Source organism: Pinus tabuliformis, chromosome 8 (genome assembly GCF_031772625.1).
Source record: "Pinus tabuliformis cultivar Carrire ecotype Pingquan chromosome 8, CPIR1, whole genome shotgun sequence".
Classification (NCBI taxonomy): domain Eukaryota; kingdom Viridiplantae; phylum Streptophyta; class Pinopsida; order Pinales; family Pinaceae; genus Pinus; species Pinus tabuliformis.
Genome location: NC_142294.1, coordinates 1,128,062,948 through 1,128,082,135, shown reverse-complemented (window position 1 = coordinate 1,128,082,135; position 19,188 = coordinate 1,128,062,948).

The following is a 19,188-nucleotide window of genomic DNA, read 5'->3' as shown; positions in this document are numbered from 1 at the left end:
GGAAGTTAGGGTTTTTGCAAGCTCCAGAATTTCATCTAAAACATGTCATCGTGGAATTTTTGCTATAACTCTTTCACTATGAATTTTCAGAAGCTAAAAAAAACCCATTTTAGAGGAAATCGGTCTGAAACTCGGCTCCGAATTTCAGATCTTGTCTCGCTATATTTTCGGATACATAATCTGAGGAAATTAGGGTTTTTGCAAACCCCGGAATTACACTCCAAACAGGCCACCTGGGTAAAATCGTCGTAACTGTCTCTCTGAGCATCAGATTGAAATTTCGTAAGAAGTTGCAGAAAGGGAACAGACTGTTGTTTTCTGTGTATATTTTTCAGATCTGAAGGTCAAAACAATGACACGTTCCATTTCATACAAGTTCGCTCTTCTGAAAAGGTATATAATCAGGTCATCTTGGGAGCTTGTGCATAATTCTTTCTTGGAGAATCCAATTTCGATCAGACTGGTGGCATTGGAAAGAGGACACAGAGGGATATTGGGGGTCTCGATTTCAGAAATGGAAGATCCGAAATTACAGAGTTTCAATCATTTCAATATCGAGCTCCTAAAATCAAGAAAAGGCGATATGAGGAAGTTTGATGGCAAGGATCCGGTAAATTGGTTACTACAGATGGAGCAATATTTTGATCTACATGAGGTGAAACTATTACAAAAGGTACATATTGCATCTTCATATTTATAATTGGATCAATTTTTATGGTATAAAGGGCTTTGTTCTCGTAAACCACTTGTTACGTGGTCAATTTTCATGAAGGAAATGATAGCACATTATGAGGATACAAAGATAAACACCTTCTTTAGCTAATTGATAAATCTCAAACAAAAGTGTTCAATGGTAGAGCACATTGAGGACTTTCAAAAATTGAATATAAGGGAAATGGTATTCCAGAGAAGCAGGGGATTGATGTCTCCATAGGGACTTTAATGGATAACATTCAACATGAGGTTCATCTTTGGGAACCTGCTTCATTGGAGAAGGCATTCAGGTTGGCAAGAAAAGTGGAAAGCAAAATTATGGCAACAAGGAATTCTACCCCTCAAAATTATAAAGATGAAAGTGTTGTTTCTCCTAGCCTTCCACAACCTACAAGGTTGACACCAAAACAATTGGAAGAAAAAAGAGCAAAAGGACTTTGTTAAAATTGTGATAACAAATACATTAAAGGTGATAAGTGCGATGAGAAGAAATTATTTTACATTGATTGTGAAGAGGAGGAAAAAAGGATCAAGGAACATTAAAAGAAGAGGATATACACTAGGAACCAACCCCAGAGAAAGAAGAAATGAATCCAACCATATCTTGTAAATCATTGGCAAGAATTACCACTCCTCAAACTCTCAAGATAGAAGGACATATCAAGAAGAAAAAGGTTCAAGAAGTGAAAGATCACATCGAGAAAGAAGAAATGAATCCGACCATATCTTGTAATGCATTGGCCGAAATTTCCAGTCCTCAAACTATCAAGATAGAAGAACATATCAAGAAGAAAAATGTTCAAGAAGTGAAAGATCACATCGAGCATCAAAAAATGAATCTGACCATATCTTGTAATGCATTGGAAGAAATTACCACTCCTAAAACTCTCAATATAGAAGGACATATAAAGAAGAAAAAGATTCAAGCAGTGAAGGATCACATCGAGCATCAAGAACAAGTTCTCCAACTTTTAAAGGATAATGCCACTTTGGTGTAGAATCGAATGAAACAACAGGCATATCAACATCGTAGTGAAAAAAGCTTTTATGTAGGTCATTGGTTATTTTTACGGCTACATCTCAAGCAAGCTATTTATGAGAAGAAAATGTTGGCAATACTACATGCACTTAAGAAACGACGACCTTTCCTAATGGGAAGACACTTCAAGGTAAAAATGGATTATGATAGTCTTAAATACTTTTTAGAACAAATATTATCTTTAGAAGAACAGAAAAAATGGGTCACAAATATGTTGGGTTATGACTATGAAATCATCTACAAAAAAGGGAAGAAAAATGTTGTTGCAGATTCACTCTCAAGAAAGGATGAGGATGTGGAAGCATTGTTTTATGCTATTTATATTATCCAACTAGATTGGATAAATGAAGCAAGGGATGAATGGAAGAAGGATGAAGAAGTGTGGCCACTCATTCAAAAGTTGTAGAAGATCCCAGTTCAAACAATATTGTCAGAACTTGAAGAGGAAGGAAAAATCATATTGGAACCTGGAGTAGTCACAGAAACAAGAACCCGACAGCTACGAAATCGATCAATTTCAAAGTATCTCATCAGGTGGAAGAACTTACCCGATAAAGATTCCACATAGGAGGACAATAATTTTATACATAAGCATCAAGAACTACTCAAGCATTGAGGACAACACTTTTTGAAGGAGAGGGGCATGTTAGGCCCCTATACTACTAGTGTAACCCCTTATTGTTATTAGTACAATCCCATCATTATATTGTTGTACCCATTTAGTCCCCATATTATTATTATTCTGCCCCATAGAAGCCCACTATTTTTATTATTGTGCCCTTACATTATTATTGTTATGTCGGCTCTGATTATATTATGACCCCTTAGACTCCTATATATAGAAAGGAGGTCTTGTCATTTGTATCATCCAAGAATTGTTCAAGAATTGTTCATTTGTGTAATGTAAAGGAGGTTGCCCCCTTGAAGAGGCTGAATTCTAAGGCATTGATCTATCTTTTCTATCTTTTTGTGAGCTGGTTTCATAACAGATAATATCTCCTACGATGATCTCCACAACAAGTTGAACACCGCAAAGGCATCTTGTCATCACCCTTGTTTTTCTCCTCAGATTGAAATCCCTCTTCTCTGTCAATTGCATTGAATTTATTGTACGACATTGAATTTTCCTTATTAACTGCATCCTGAGGTCTTCCTCACTTGTTATCCCATTTTCCTTTAGTCTTGTTACTACCCTTCCAACCCTACTTAGGCTCTAACTTACGCTTAGACTGTTGATAACAATGTTTCAAATTCCCAATTACTTCCTCCAATGTCCAAGGCTCATCATACTCAATCTGATCCTTAAATTCTAACAATAATCCACTAATGAATATTTGAACCTTCGCCTTCTCATCCTTAAGATATGGTACATACCTCAATAGCTCCAAAAACATAGTCATGTTCTCATCATTTTTCATAGATCCCATATTCAACTCGTAGAAATCCTTAGCCTTACCATCATAATATCTCTCTGACAAGTACTTCTTCCTGAAGAGTCTTTTGAACACATGCCAACTCAAATCCTTTGTCTTGACGCCTCTAACATGCTTTACATCTTCCCACTAGATGTTTGCTTTCCCGTTGAGACTGAAAATGGCTATCCTAGCTTTCATATTCTTTGTATAGTCATGCAGCTTGAAAAACTTCTTTATCTCAAGCAACCAAACTTCTACATATTCTAGTTTCTTCATCTCTCCATCGAAGGTAGGAGGCTTGGATTTCTTGAACTCATCCAATAAGTACTGCTTCTCATTCCTCCTGTAAGGGTAATAACGATGATGACCATGATGTCTCTCTAAAATAGAAATAGAATAGAACCCATAACCACTGCCACTCCTGGCAGGTGTATCAATCCATCTATCACCTCTAACTGTGTCATCCATGTCTGACCTATGTCCTCCATGAGACCTGCTACCATACACCCCATTATTCCTTTCCTCCTGTCCATAATTGATCCATGGTTGTCCTTGTTGTTGAAATTTGGTAAACTTTGAAGAATCAATGCATTGACCTCTGCTTTCTTTTCATTTGCCCTGTTAAGTCTTTCTTGTGACTGAATGATCCTATTATTATCTGCCTTACAACTTATGATCTTTACCTTTAAAATTCTCAAGGTATCCAGTATTTTAGGAGAGGACTCACCTCTTTGCTGCTCATATGATCTATAAGGAGAGTGACGTGAAATGTAATCAACCATTTTTCTTGTCATCTTTGATCTTCTACTTCCTACAAATGTACCATGTTGATAACCAAATATAAACATAATCCAACATACCTGAGTTAAGTACATGGGAGGCTATCTCGTCTACACATTCAATCCATATTAGCACAACATACATATATATATATAACGAAATCAACATATTAATCATCTCAGCCTCAATATCATGACGATGCAAGACCACAACAATGACCATCACAATGTGTGAATAGTAAACACATTGACAACTAACATGCATGCATGTCAAACACATAGATAATCAGACATGCATACATATTAATCACATTTACCCTGAGGTCTAGTGTTGAAACCTTGCTCTGATGCCACCATGTAACCACCCCTACCACATTTACCCAATTTAGTCAGTTTGCTAGGGCAAACATGAGACGAAGAGTTACTATGACATGGCCTGACCTCCAAGCTTTAGGTATGGAAGTGGGGCCGACAAATTGACAACTCCAACATCCCTCAAGGCTACAAGACACTCAGGGGTCAAAGGACCACCCCAGATGACCAAACCTTGAGATGGGACTCTTTTTCACTACCATAAGCACACAACTGCATGCATGACAAGGCCAAGGTGTGGTTATAGGCCTTCAACCGCATGCATAACACTGCCTCCATGTGGTTATAGACCAAAATCTCCAGTTCAGAGGGTGCGGTCTCGGGATTTGAGCCACTTTTCCCAGCCAACCTCCAAACCACTGCCCAAAACTGCCTATAACTTCTTAGAATAATAAATGAAACAATAACAAATATTTTCATATAAAAGTTGAACAATAATTGACTGAGCACATGCTAGTTCATAACAAACATTTCATAAACACATGTAATGTGTAGGTCATGAATTCATATGTAATCATAATAGTCTGAGAATCACCAAGAAGGCCCTATGCCCTATCCACATAGATGCAACAACACTTATTAGTCCATACATTCATCAACCGATAAATAACTAAACAATTCATGATAAGAGCCATAGATAATACACATCATATAACCAACATATAACTAGAAAATAACAAATGTAGAAATCATGGAAAATCAACCACAATATCACCAAAATAATCACTACAAATTATCATAGATCACAATAAGGAAATGTCTCATATTAAATTATGAAAATACCAACCAAGTCAAGGATTTCCATATACCACCTAACCATAGATTGGGCAGAACCAAATCTCTCTTTCAGCCAATCACCCCCACGCCATATTCCAAGCACAAATGTGGGATCTCATGGAATAAACCAAAACAAAACCAAACCAGGGCTTCCAAAGGCCAAACCACCTCAACCCTCAACCACAATGATTCCACCTCCACAGTTGGACATCACCAACACCAACCAGACCGGTCTCTATCCAAGCTATTTGAGGAGACATGAACTAGTAACTCAACCCACAACCTTCCAGGGCTCTAGAGCATTTGTCCAACCTGACTCCAAGGACTAGTAACACAATCCACCAAGCATTTGTTCCAATTAGGATCCATGACTAGTAACTCAACCCAAGTTGTTCCAGGGCTTCTAGAGTGTTTGTTCCAACCCACAACCATAAGGAACATGAGCACCAATCAGAAAATAATCTTGTGGGAAAACCCACAAAATCATGGCTATCTAGGAAATGGAAAGGCAAGGCTAAAACCACTGTCACCTGAGGAAAATATCCATTACAATGAAAACAAATAACCATAAAATCACATGCATATGCCATGCATCTAGAAATTAGTAAGGAAATCACACATGCAACCTGTTACCTGCAAAGCAAACCAACTGTAGTTTCTTATCCAATTGTTCCCTTGCACTTTCCTACTTTCCCTTACTTCTTTCTCCAAATCTAAGTGAATGCTAGACTGCTCCAAGCATGCTCCAAGAATTCTCTAAGATTTCTCTAAGTGTGCAAGAGTGTGAGAGAATGAAAAAAATGAAAGAGAACTCCAAAACTGAATTGACAAAATATTGTGAACTTATCCACAAAATCCTTTTTATCATCGAGGCCTCTATTTTATTCATTTTCCCTTCAATTTCCCTCTCATGCAAATCTATGTCTCTTCACCTTCCTTTTCTCATATTTTCCTTTATTTAATAAATAAAATGCCAATTATTTCCACTTTGCCTTTTCCTATGCCTTTTCCATTAATTAATCACTAGTGATTCCCATCACTATGTTTTGCTCAACATTTAGCTTGGAATATGTTTCCCATGACTTTGGTCCTATATTTTATTTACATAAAAAATCAACTTGGGGCTGTTACAATTTTATGATCTTAAGGAAAGGAACATTAATATAAGACTTAGCAAGGTAAGCATATAAATCAATGTTGGTCCCCATACTTGCATCGTTAGACAATTTTGATATTTAGTAACCATATTGATTCCTTGTTGGTTGAATTTCCTTAGATATTTTTTAAATTTGGGAACTTTGAGGTCATTGACCTTGGGAATATTAGGGTTGTTGTTATGTTTTCTTAACCCTTATTTTCTAAGACACCCAATATTGCTAAATATATTGCAAGAGTATCTTGGTTTAAGCTTGTATCTTGATCATTTGAAAATATATGGTCATTATTAATTATGCTTGGCCATCTCCCCAATCACTTGATACCTTTTTATTTCTCTCACTTGTATGTTGCATAATTTCCTTACCATATAAGCAAGTATATTGGCTATGAGGAAAGTCACAAGGGTTACACAAACAAAGGTCATCTTGATGAACAATATTACTTCCACTTAGAGGAGTTGGGACCCTTTAATTGTGTTGAGGTTGTCTAGACTTATGCCAAATAACATTTCCTCAATGTTGAAATATACTTTGTCTTTGCAATTGATTGCTCTTGTTTTGCATAGCTTGATTCTATTATTGGAGAGTTTCAATTTTTTTATATCAAAGCTAGCTTCCATTCACTTTATAACATATGCTAAATATTTCATCATATTAGTGTAGGTCCAGTGGTGTTGACTACCCCCTTCTTTGATGCATTCTTTGATGAAGATGCCCTTGATGCGATGAAAGGTTATACTTTGGAAGATAGCTAGTTCTCTTCAGTCCCTTGTATACCAATTAGCCTCTCCAAAGTGCTTGGATACTTGTCTCCAAATTGGCTCTCAAAGGCATTTGTGTAATGTAGCAAGGCTGCTCCATTACTTTGTTTCATGTTGTTAGGAAAATACCTTAACAATTTTCAAACCTCAAATTCTTTCAGACTTCCAATATATTTCTTATTCATTTCATGTAATTTTATGAGCATCAATCTACTATTATTTACTATGACCCACCTCTTGATGAATGCATCATGAAATTATTATCAAGTCCTAATGTTATTAACAACCAAACCATTGCTCCATAACTTAACATTTTCCTCTAAGGATAATGAAAATAACTTCATTACCACATCTTCAGTCCCATCAAAGACTAAGTTTCCACCAACAACACAATACATTTTGTTTCCATATTTTCTTATTGACTATATCTTGATGAATACATAATGAAAATATTGTTAAATCCTAAATTAACGGCAACCAAACTAGTGTACCAAGATAATATTTTCTTTTAATGACAATGAATATAGCTTCATTACTACATATTCATTGTCATTAGGGACTAAGTGTTCACCAAGAGAAAAAATAAAATTTTGGGATATGCTCCTTAGTTATAATGACATTATTTCTTGAGAATTTAGGAAGTTATATGTCATATTTGTTGGTAATATCATGGGGAAATCTTCAGATTCTAAACATGTTAAAGGCTTATAAACATTTGTAACCCATGGTTGGGTAGTCATAGTGACTTTCCTTTTGTGAAATATAAAAGGAATTGGATTTATAGGATTGTTGCGAGAGGAAGATTGAGAAACCTCTTTCAATCTCCTCCTATAATCTTTTTCAATATTAGAGAAACTATGGTAGAGGGTTTGGTTGGATATTCTTGTTGAGTAGTTCCCACTTGTGTTCTCTTACGATGGAGTTGTTAGGTGAGTGCCTTGAAATGTCTACTCACCAAAAGGAAAATTAAAGCTACAACTTCAAATATTAAGGGTTGCATGAAAATGATAGCATTTCCAAAAAACCACTGCCCATATTCATAAATATTTTGCTTATCCTCAATATTATCAAAAGCCACAACAACAAAACCCTAAGCCAAAGGTCAAATATTCAAATCATCAGTCAAGAGGGGTTTCCACGTATCAAAAATCCACTTGTGGGGATTGATTAAGCCAAATCCCATTAAATCTATAGACGAAATATTTGTCTTTCTTTTCCTCCTTTTTCTTCTTCTAAAACTTGGGTTTTTCTTGCATTTGCTTGCTCCAAGGAGTTGGTCTGAATTTTCTAATTCTACATTTAGCTACTTTGTGGCCAAAATGATGACAAATATAACATTCAATAATATTGAATAAGGGAGAAAAAATAGTGTTTTCCCTCAGATTATTTCTACTTGAATGTGTAAATATGTTATGTCTATTCGAATGGTAATAAAAATTTCTTTTATTTCTTGTCTCATTTATTCTAAGATATGGTTTGTTATTGACAACCTTGTGACTAAAATTCTTACAGATATAACAATAACCATAGAAGATATTTATGTACCTCGGAGTAGTTTGTCTTTTTGAAGGTGATCTCTAGGGAATTTGATGATTTGTCTTTGTGAAGGTGATCTCCAGGGAATTTGATGAATTTTTCTTTGAGGGAAGCAAGGATTTTGCTAAGTTGTTGCCTAATCTTAAAAGCTGCTCAAAACTTTGTTATAAAACTTTCCCGGCTACTGCTAATTTGTAATGTTACTATGGTGTTGTTGATTTTTCACTTGTTCAGTGTGTCTGATGTTGTCAATATTCACTGTCTGTTGTTGTGATGAATTATTGTCATTTTTCTTATTTTTATGATTGATGATTGTTGTACTTCCCTTGAATTCCATTTCCATTACTTTCTATGAGTGCTTTGATGAATTTGATAGCTCTTTTATCTTCATGTTTCTTCTTGCTAGTTGCTCCCTCATTAAAAAAGCCAATTTTTATAAGAGGGGATATCTGAGAATTAATAACTTCATCTAACTTTTCAGATCCTCTAATAGGCTTTAGATTGTGGTTTTAATTGAGCTCGAGTTTTCTCCAATTCCTTTCTTAGAGAGACTACCTCTTCTTCGTTTTTTTCACATTCCTTACCTTTCTTTTTTAGTCGTTGCATTATAATATATTCAACCTTTTTAGCTTCTTCTAACTCTACGTTTAGTAGAGGGAGTGACGAGTCTTCAAATTCAGGTTCTTCTTTTACATACTTGATCAATAACTCTTTTTGTTTCATATTCTTATTCTTAAGTCTATTGATTTCTTCTAAGGCATTGATTAATTCACTATCCAAGTCTACTTCAACCTCTTCTTCACTTAATTCACATTCATTATGTCCATCATTTTGGGTTTCTAAGGCCATGAACATGAAGTCACTAATTCCTTCTTCATCAGAAGATTATTCATTTTCATCTTTTGGGGAGTTGTTGTCTTCTTGGGTATAAAATATTTTCTTTTGAAATTCTTCTCCTTCTTAACTTTCCTATATTTATTCTTTTCTTTGCCATCAAGTTTATTATATCCCTTTTTGAATGGCCATTGTGATGCATAATGACCTACCCTTCCACAATTACAACATTTGATGGACATCTTACCTTTATTTTTTCCAATTCCTTTATTCAATCATCTGACAAACTTAGCCTCTTCTTCATCCGATCTAGAACTTGAGCATTCTTGGTTATCTTTGGTTTTCTTGTTTGCTTTAAATGTTTCTTCCCTTGATGTAGATTTTACTTTTGTAGTTCTCATTTCATAGGTTGTTATATTCCAAGGAATCAATCCATTTTTAATTTTTTGAGGTGAGACATGTCCTCAATGGTTGATACCTTGGCATTGAATCTAGCAAGAAGAGATCTTAACACCTTTTGAATTATAATGGACTCCTTCATAGTTTCATTAAGACCTCTCATGACCTTCATTATTTCATCCACTCTTAGTAAAATTTGGCTATATCATCATCCTCATTCATTTTTAACAACTCAATTTGCGTTTTGTGGACTTGTAGTTTGGTCTGTTTTACTTTACCATCACCTTCATAGTTGTTCTTTAAGTTGTCCCACATTTATTTTGCATTATTGCAGTGCATAAATTTAACAAATTGTAATTCAAATAATCCACTTAGGATTTCATTCATTATTTTGGAATTAAATGAGAACCCAATCATGTCTTCTCTGTCAACTACTACACGTGGATTTTCATAGTCATTCACCACTACGTCCTAGACATATACCCAAAGGGACATTAGATATAACACATATTTCAATAAATCTGGAATTAAACAGTGGATCTAGAATTCCAAAATAACCAAAAAAATCATTTCTAATGATGTCCTTGTAATAAAAATTTTCCAATTTTAATGAAATATGTGTTATATGTCCTCATTCTCACTTTCTAGAAGCTATAGTTCATTCCATTAAAAAGAGTATATTTGTTGGTAGAACATCCTTCATGGCTGGCCATGTCTCAGGTTTAGATCTCCCTTCTAGTTGTTATATTGATGCTGAAGGTGCCAGCTCTGATACCAATTGTTGGAAACTAGGAAAATACTGAAGAGGGCGCCGTGGCATGAATCAATATTTCATAAATTTTAACAAATTTAGCCAATTCCTTTAACAATGAGCATAGTTATTTAAATATTCAACAATCAACCATGAAATCAATACACAACAATAATATCAACATCATACACATAAGAAAAACATAGAGACACCATATATGCATGGAAACACAGAAAGGGAGAAAACCACCCATCTTTTTTATTTTGATGCGAGCACCAAATTATTTTTTACCTCATATTATGCACGAACCAACCTACATGAGGCTCTAGCCTCTCTTTTTCTTTGCAAGAACCCAATTGTCAGAAGCACCAACTCCCACTGTTCATAGATATCAACCTGTTGATTGTCTTCTGACACCTACATGGAGGAGACACCAATCCCCTGATAAATGAGGAAAATATTTGTTCTCACAGTCTTATGATCTCGTTTTAGCAACAATCTCTCTATTTCTGATCCTCTGCACTTTTCTTTACAAAATCTTTAACATTCACTCAATCCCTTCATAAAGACTTTGCTTTTGTCCTTCTATTATTTGTGTGCTTCAAACTTTTGACGTTTAATAAATTTTTCAATATCTTATTGTTTCAAAAATCTCTCTCAGTTTCTCACACTTTTTATTTGATTAAAATAAGAGCCAAATTTTTTATTGTAACTTGAAGAATCAATATATATCAGCCTCAGTTGTGTCTTTTCACATTCACAAAATATCAAAAAAACTAAATTGCCTTAGATCATGACTTTTGAGTGTGCTCGTTTCTTTGTTTCATGTTCACACTGAACACAACACCAAATTTTAAAGAAAAATGAAGCACTAAGCATCAAAAATCATTTTAATGTTGAAAACAACAAAATGTCAAATTTATTTAATATACAGAAAAAACAATTTTTTGGAATATAAAACACCAAATTTTCTTACAGAACACCAAATTTATGAGTTCCTTGAGGTCGGTTCCTTGGTCCATAGGACCTTATGTGAGAACCAAATGATTAAACTTTTTAACACATAATCCAGTATCTGGGTCTTTCAATACTTTTCCATTGTGCAAATTCTCAGCACCCCTAGATTTGTTTATGGGGATGATTACTTTTCCTAGCTCCTGAGGCTTTTAACTGTATTTCATATGATTAATCGTTGGGTCTTGCGTGCTTCAAATATCTAGAAGTTGAAATCATTTCTCATACACCAAATTTTCTTAAGGATTAGATGCTTAAATGACCATTTAAGTCGGATGTATGCCCATTGCCTCATCACCACACATTTTTCGGAAATTCCTTTAACACAGACAACTACTTACAAACTAACCTCTTGGCATGGATCCGAAGAATGTGCCACATCATCAGATGGCATCATGCTTACATTATAGTGATGTCATCATTGCACATGGCCACCTCTAAGTGGTGCCATGTGTCATACAAAAATAGGTCACTTAGCCACCCAAAAATGCCAAAAATACTGCCATGTCTCACACTATCGAGGTTCTACATCATCACTTTCCATATCATCCCCATTAAGCATTTCCACATCATTAACCTCATCCAATCTTGTTAGGCCACATGTCATTGTTGCCACCTATACTTAGTATGGAATAAAGTCTGGATTTGGGTGTATTTCACATTTTTCCTTTGTAAAATTTCTTTAGGGATGGATGTTGGATATTAGGATATCCAGATGCATTTCTCTAGTTTGCATTTTCAAATCTGTTTGTGCCCTAGATTTCTCCAGTGGCCTAGATGGACTCGATAAGTCTGGATTCTCGGTCAAGTCTAGATGAATTGCTCTAGTATGGGTGTCTAGATCTGTTTGTGCCCCAAATATATCCAAAGACCTAGATGGACTCGATAAGTTTGAATTCATGGACAAGTTTGGATGACTTTCAAACAAAAAACTACTCAGTTATGCCTTAACTTCAACAGGCATTTTCTCCTAGATCCTTGGGATATTTTCTAAGTACCATATATTGTTAGAAAGGTCTCTTAGAGGGCTATCCGACTATGCAATTTGCAAGAGTATTTGAGTTGATCCATTGCAAACAAAATTCATTCAAAGATAGGTCACTACAAGAATATGCAAACATCAATAACTACTCCTTGACATCAATGAATACTCCTTCGACATCAATGTCAACTATTTCCCCAACAATAAGGTCCACAAGGTCTCCACTCAGTTGACTTGTGCCACAATACCTATATTCATGGCGTATTAAAGAATACTTCTAGTCTCACTAGATATTGATAAAAACCTCCCAAAATCCTTTTGTTAGCCCCCCGCCCACAGACATGAATTCATATTTCTATTAAAAATAACAAATATTTCCAATTTCTATCCACTATTTTTATTGAATTCCCTTTTTTATGCCCTCCAATACCTATAAGCCCCCCTAAACCACATCAACTCTCCCCCAATATCTACAATATATTGACTCTATTGTTCATAGTGTTGAAACCCCCTTTTTGAAGGAACATGGTAAGATATTGATCAACAAAGTAAGGACCCCGTGCCATGGTCACAAATATTCCCCCCATAGGAATGGATAGTAGCATAAGAGAGGTACATTTGCAAAGCCCCCCATAAGTCATGACTAAATTTTCTAGATAAGAGCATACCCCAAGAATCTAGCACATCAATTACCATAATATCCATGAATACTTGAATAATACTTGAATATTGGGATTAGCCACAAAATTCACGAGGAAATTTTTGATAACATCCTCCACTTTGACCTCTCTTATATCCATGGAATTGAAATTTAAGTAATTTTTAGTAGTTGTGACACCTAACTGCTTCAAGACCTCCAATGGCATAACATTAGTTGATTCCCTAACATCCAACATGAAATTGTGCAATATCAATTGGTTTACTCCCAACAATATGAAAAAAGGGTCATACTTACCATTAGGTTATTCTCGATTAGTTGTCTACAATATTATATAGGGTTCCTTAGAAGGATAATCACTATTATTTGGCAAAACCATAACTATTTCAACTTTATTATAGTGTCATGGGATTTTTGTAACAATCCCTCCCACATTTACCCAATTTCGCCAACCTGCTAAGGTAAACATGAGACGAAGAGTTACTATGACATGACTTGACCTTCAAGCTCGAGTTATGGAAGTGGGGCCGACAAACTGACAACTCATAACATCCCTCAAGACTACAAAACACTCAGGGGCTAAAGGACCACCCCAAGTGACCAAACGCTGAGTTGGGGCTCTTTTTCACTACCCTAAGTCCACAACCGGATGCATGAAAAGGCTATGGTACGGTTATAGACCTCCAAACACATGCACAACTTTGCCTCCATGTAGTTATAGCCCAAAGTCTCCTGTTCAGGTGGTGAGGTCGAGAGATCTGAGCCACTTTTATAGGCCAACCTCCAGACCATTGCCCAAAACTCCTTGTAACTTCTCAAAATGATAAATGACATAATTACAAAGCTTTTCATACAAAACTTGAACAAGAACTGGCCTAGGACATGCCTAGTTCATAACAAACATTTCATCAAACACATGGAAAACATCTAAGCTACAGGTCATGAATGCATATCTAATCATAATAGTTTGAGATTCACTTGAGAATCACAAAGAAGGCCCTATGCCATCTTCATATAATTGAAATAAAAGTTATTATCCCATACATTCATCAACTGATCAATAACTAAACAATTCATGACAACAGCCATAGATAATACACATCACATAACCAACATATAACCAGAAAATAACTAGCATATAGACCATGGCAACTCAAGCATAATATCGCCAACATAATTAGTATAAATGCTCATAGATCACAATAAGGAAATGTCTCATATTAACATATGAAAACACCAACCAATTTAGGGACTTCCATGTACCACCCGACTATATATTGGGCTAAACTAAATATCTCTTTCATCCAATCACGACAGTGTCATATTCCAAGCATGAATGTGGGATCTCATGGAATAAACCAAAACAAGGATTCTAGAGGCTAAACCACCTCAACCCTCAACCATAGTGATTACACCTCCATGGTCAACCATCACCAACACCAACCAGCTCAGTCTCTACACAAGTTTTCCAAGGCTCCAGGAACTAGTAACTCAACCCACAACCTTCTAGGGCTTCAGGAACTAGTATCTCAATCCACAACCTTCCAGGGATCTAGAGAATTTGTCCAACCTAGTTCCAGGGACTTGTAACTCAACCCACCAAGGGCTCCAAAGTGTTTGTCCCAACCTAGGCTCCAATAATAGTAACTCAACCCAAGCTATTTCAGGGCTTCTGGAGCTTTTGTTCCAACCCACAACCGCAAGGAACATGAGCACCACTAAAAAAACAATCAAGTGGAAAAACCCACAACATCATGGCTATCCAGGAAATGGAAAGTCAAGGCTAAAACCATTGTCACTCCAGGAAAATCTCCATGCCAATGACAACACATAACTAGAAAATCACATGCATATACCATGCATCCAAAAATCAATAAGGAAATCACACATGCAACCTGTTACCTGCAAAGTAATCCATCTGTAGTTGTTCATCCAACTATTCCCTTGCACTTTTATGCTTTCCCTTGCCTTATTTCTCCAAATACAAGTGAATACTAGAGTGCTCTAAGCATGCTCCAAGAATGCTCCAAGATTTCACTAAGATTGAAAGAGTGTGAGAGAATGAGAAAATGAAAGAGAGCTCCAAAAATGAACTGACAAAAGGTTGTGAAATTATCCTCAAAATCCTTTTTATCATTGAGGCCTCTATTTTCTTCATTTTTCCTTCAATTTCCCTCTCATGCAAATATGTGTCTCTTCACCTTCCTTTTCTCCTATTTTCTTTTATTTCATAAATAAAATTCCAATTATTGCCACTTTGCATGTGCCAATTTCCATATCCATTAATTAATCACCAGTGATACCCATCACTATGTTTTTCCCAACATTTAACATGGAATATGTGTCCCATGACCTTGGTCTTATATTTTATTTACATAAAAAATCAACCAGGGGTTGTTACAAACCCACCCCCCTTGGGAGAACACTGTCCTCGGTGTTCTATGACACCTATGAAAAACAAACCGTTGAAAACAAAACATACTACCCATGGAACTTTATAACATAGCTCGATTCAGTATTTACAATAAATAACTACTACAAACCATGACCAACATAACAAACATGATAATCATACTGCTTATTGGAGCTTTATACCACATCTCATTGCAACATCTACAACACCATCCATATATAGATACACATATACCAAAAAATCATTTTCCCAACCAACAAATAATGAAGGATACATAGCCTACATCTGATCAACCATCTCCCATGTAACTTCATTAGGCCCAAAGTGATTCCATTACACTTTAACCTACTCGATTGCTTGGTTTCAAAGAATGAGTTGTTTCCACTACAATATGCATTGTCATTCTGGCTGGAATTCTCCCTCTGGTTCCACCTACAATACAAACCTATCAATCACATGATCAACATCTTGTACATACTTCTTAAGAAATGAAACATGGAAAACATCATGGATTTTCACTGTCAAAGGTAGTGCAAGTTGGTAGGCCACCAGTTCAATCCTCTCAAGGATCTCGAAAGGTTTGCAATACCGAGGTGTCATCTTGGCACACAATCTGATCCTTAAGGAGATTCTCTTATGCTTGATGTGCAAGTACACATGTTCCCCAACTTGAAACTCTTTAAACACCCTGTGCTGATCTACATAGCTCTTCTTCCTGTCATGTGCTTCCTTTAAATTCCTTTTAATAACCCACATTTCATGTTCCATCTATGCCAACATATGTGGTTCAATCAACACCCTATTCACTGGATCACTCCAGTTGATAAGAGTATTACAACTTTGCTCATAAGTAACCTCAAGTGGACTCATCTTCAAGGACTCCTGATACTTGTTTTTATAAGAAAACTCTACCAGTGGTAGATACTCCTTCCACTTCCTATATTGATGCATGACATACATCCTCAACATGTCCTCAAGAATCCTGTTGACCATCTTTGTTTGTCCATTTATCTGCAAATGACAAGTTGGACTGAAAGCCAACTCTATCTCCAAGCCTGCAAATAACTCTTTCCAAAACCTGGAAGTGAACTTGGAATCTCTGTCGAATACAATCTTTTTAGGAACACCATGTAATCTCACTATCTCCCTAATGAAAATATGAGCTACCTCACTAGCTGAATATGTAGACTTAACTGTAATGAAATGAGATAACTTACTTAACCTGTCAACCACAACCATCATGGACTCATGCTGATTCAATGTCATTGAAAAAACCTGTATTGAAATCCATGGAAATTACCTCCCATTTCCACTTTGGAATTAGATTCGCTGTAATAAACCACCTAGATCCTTACACTTTTCTTTTACCTACTGAAAGTACAAACATCTCGCAGCAAACTCAACCACCTCTTTCTTCAAATTCATCCAATTATATAATTTCTTAACTGTTATCAATGTCTTCTTATATCCCAAGTGATCTAAATACAACTTAACATGAAACTCCCTCAAGATAAGCTTCTTGAGCTCATTGTCATCTGGTACATAAATCTTGTTCCTGAATCTGACCAAGCCATTTGCTGTGAGGTGATACTCCTCATCCCTATTTCCTTCACCTTGCTATTGTAACATGTGCTTCAACTACTGATACTTGTCATCATGTTGTCCTACTTGCATGATCTGCTCCTACAAGTCTGTCCCATAAGAACTCACTACTGCAATGTTATTCACTTGCACTCTTCTACTAAGAGCATGTGAAACTGTGTTCTCTTTTCTCTTAATGTACCTAATCTCTAAATCAAACTCATTGAGAGTATCCAACCATCTAGATTTCCTGACATTCAAATTAGGTTGGTCAAACAAGTACCTCAACCCACTGTGATCACTCATTAAGACAAACCTCCCGCTAAGAAGATAAAGTTTGCACATCTTTAATGCATGAATGATAACTGCCAACTCAAGATCATGAGTCATGTAGTTCTACTTGTTCTCATTCATCTTCCTTGACTTATAGAATACTGCATGTACTTCCTACATCGAGACTCCACCAAGTCCTCTCTTGCAAGCATTTGTACATACCACAAACTCTTTTTTAGGATCTGCAATCTTCAAAACTGAAGCATTTGTAAGCAAATTATTCAACTTCTCAAAACTAGTTGAACACTCCTCAATCCATTCAAACTTCTTCCCTTTTCACTACAAATATGTAATAGGATAGGAAAGCAATGAGAATTTCCTGATGAACCATCTATAATAACTTGCTAGTCCCATAAATGATTTGACCTCATCCACATTCCTAGGAGTTGGCCATTCCATGATAACTCTGATATTTTCCTTGTCCATTGCTATACATTCCTTGGAAACAACGTGTCCCAAGTAATGAAATTTTTTTTTAAAGAAACTACACTTACTAAGCTTGGCATACAATTGATTCTCTCTTAGCAATGTTAACATTGCTGCTAGATGTTCTGCATGCTCTTCCTCTTTCTTAGAATATATCAATATATCATCAATGAACACTATCACAAACTTGTCCAAATAAGGGCACAACACACTATTCATAAAACACATAAAAATGGTTGGAGCATTACTAATACAAAAAGGAACCACTACAAACTCATAATTCCCATACCCAGTACAAAATGCAGTCTTGTAGATGTCCTCTTCTTTGATGCATACCTGATGATATCCTAATCTCAAGTCAATCTTTGAGAACATGGTTGCTCCCTTCAAATAATCAAACATGCCATCAATCCATTACAAAGGATACATGTTCTTGATCGTCACCTTATTCAACTTCCTGTAATCAATACACAACCTGAGATTACCATCCTTCTTCTTCACAAACAATACTAGTGCACCCCAAGGTGACACATTTTGCCTAATTTATCCCTTATCAAGCATTTCCTCAAGCTGCAACTTCAATTCCTCTAATTTCAAAGTGCTCATCCTTGAAGGTGCCTTCGATGTTGGTGCTACTCCTGACATCAACTCAATAGAAAAGTCCATTCCCTATGAGGCGGTAACTCTGAAATCTCTGCTGGAAATACATCTTGAAACTACTGCAAAATCGGGTGCCTCTTAAATACTTCAACATCCTCAACATCCTTCCCTTTGTAACTGGAAATATGAATTGCAAACAATACACACACTTTCCTTCTACTTTGCTTTTCCTGCATAGTTGTAACCATTCTCACTGATGTAGGCTTCTTCTTACCCTGCAAGATTCTCTTCTCTCCATCATCATATAGGCACTCAACAACCTTATCATAGTAATCTACCTTAGTCATGTGAATATACAACCAATCCATAGCCAACAACATATTGTATGATCCCAATAGAGGCACATTTAGATACGTTGATGTAGATATACCGTTCAACTCAAATGCGCAAGATCTCACTCAATGATGAACTCTTTTCTTAGTACTTGCAATGAGCTGCACCAACCAAGACTCTGCATGCACTTATTTATTCAAGAAAAACTTATCCATCGAGCCATGATTGATATAAATTTAGTTATATCTAAGGTCAATAAAAATAGAAACAATTTGATCACAAAGTTTACCTTCGATCTCAATAATAGATGGCTG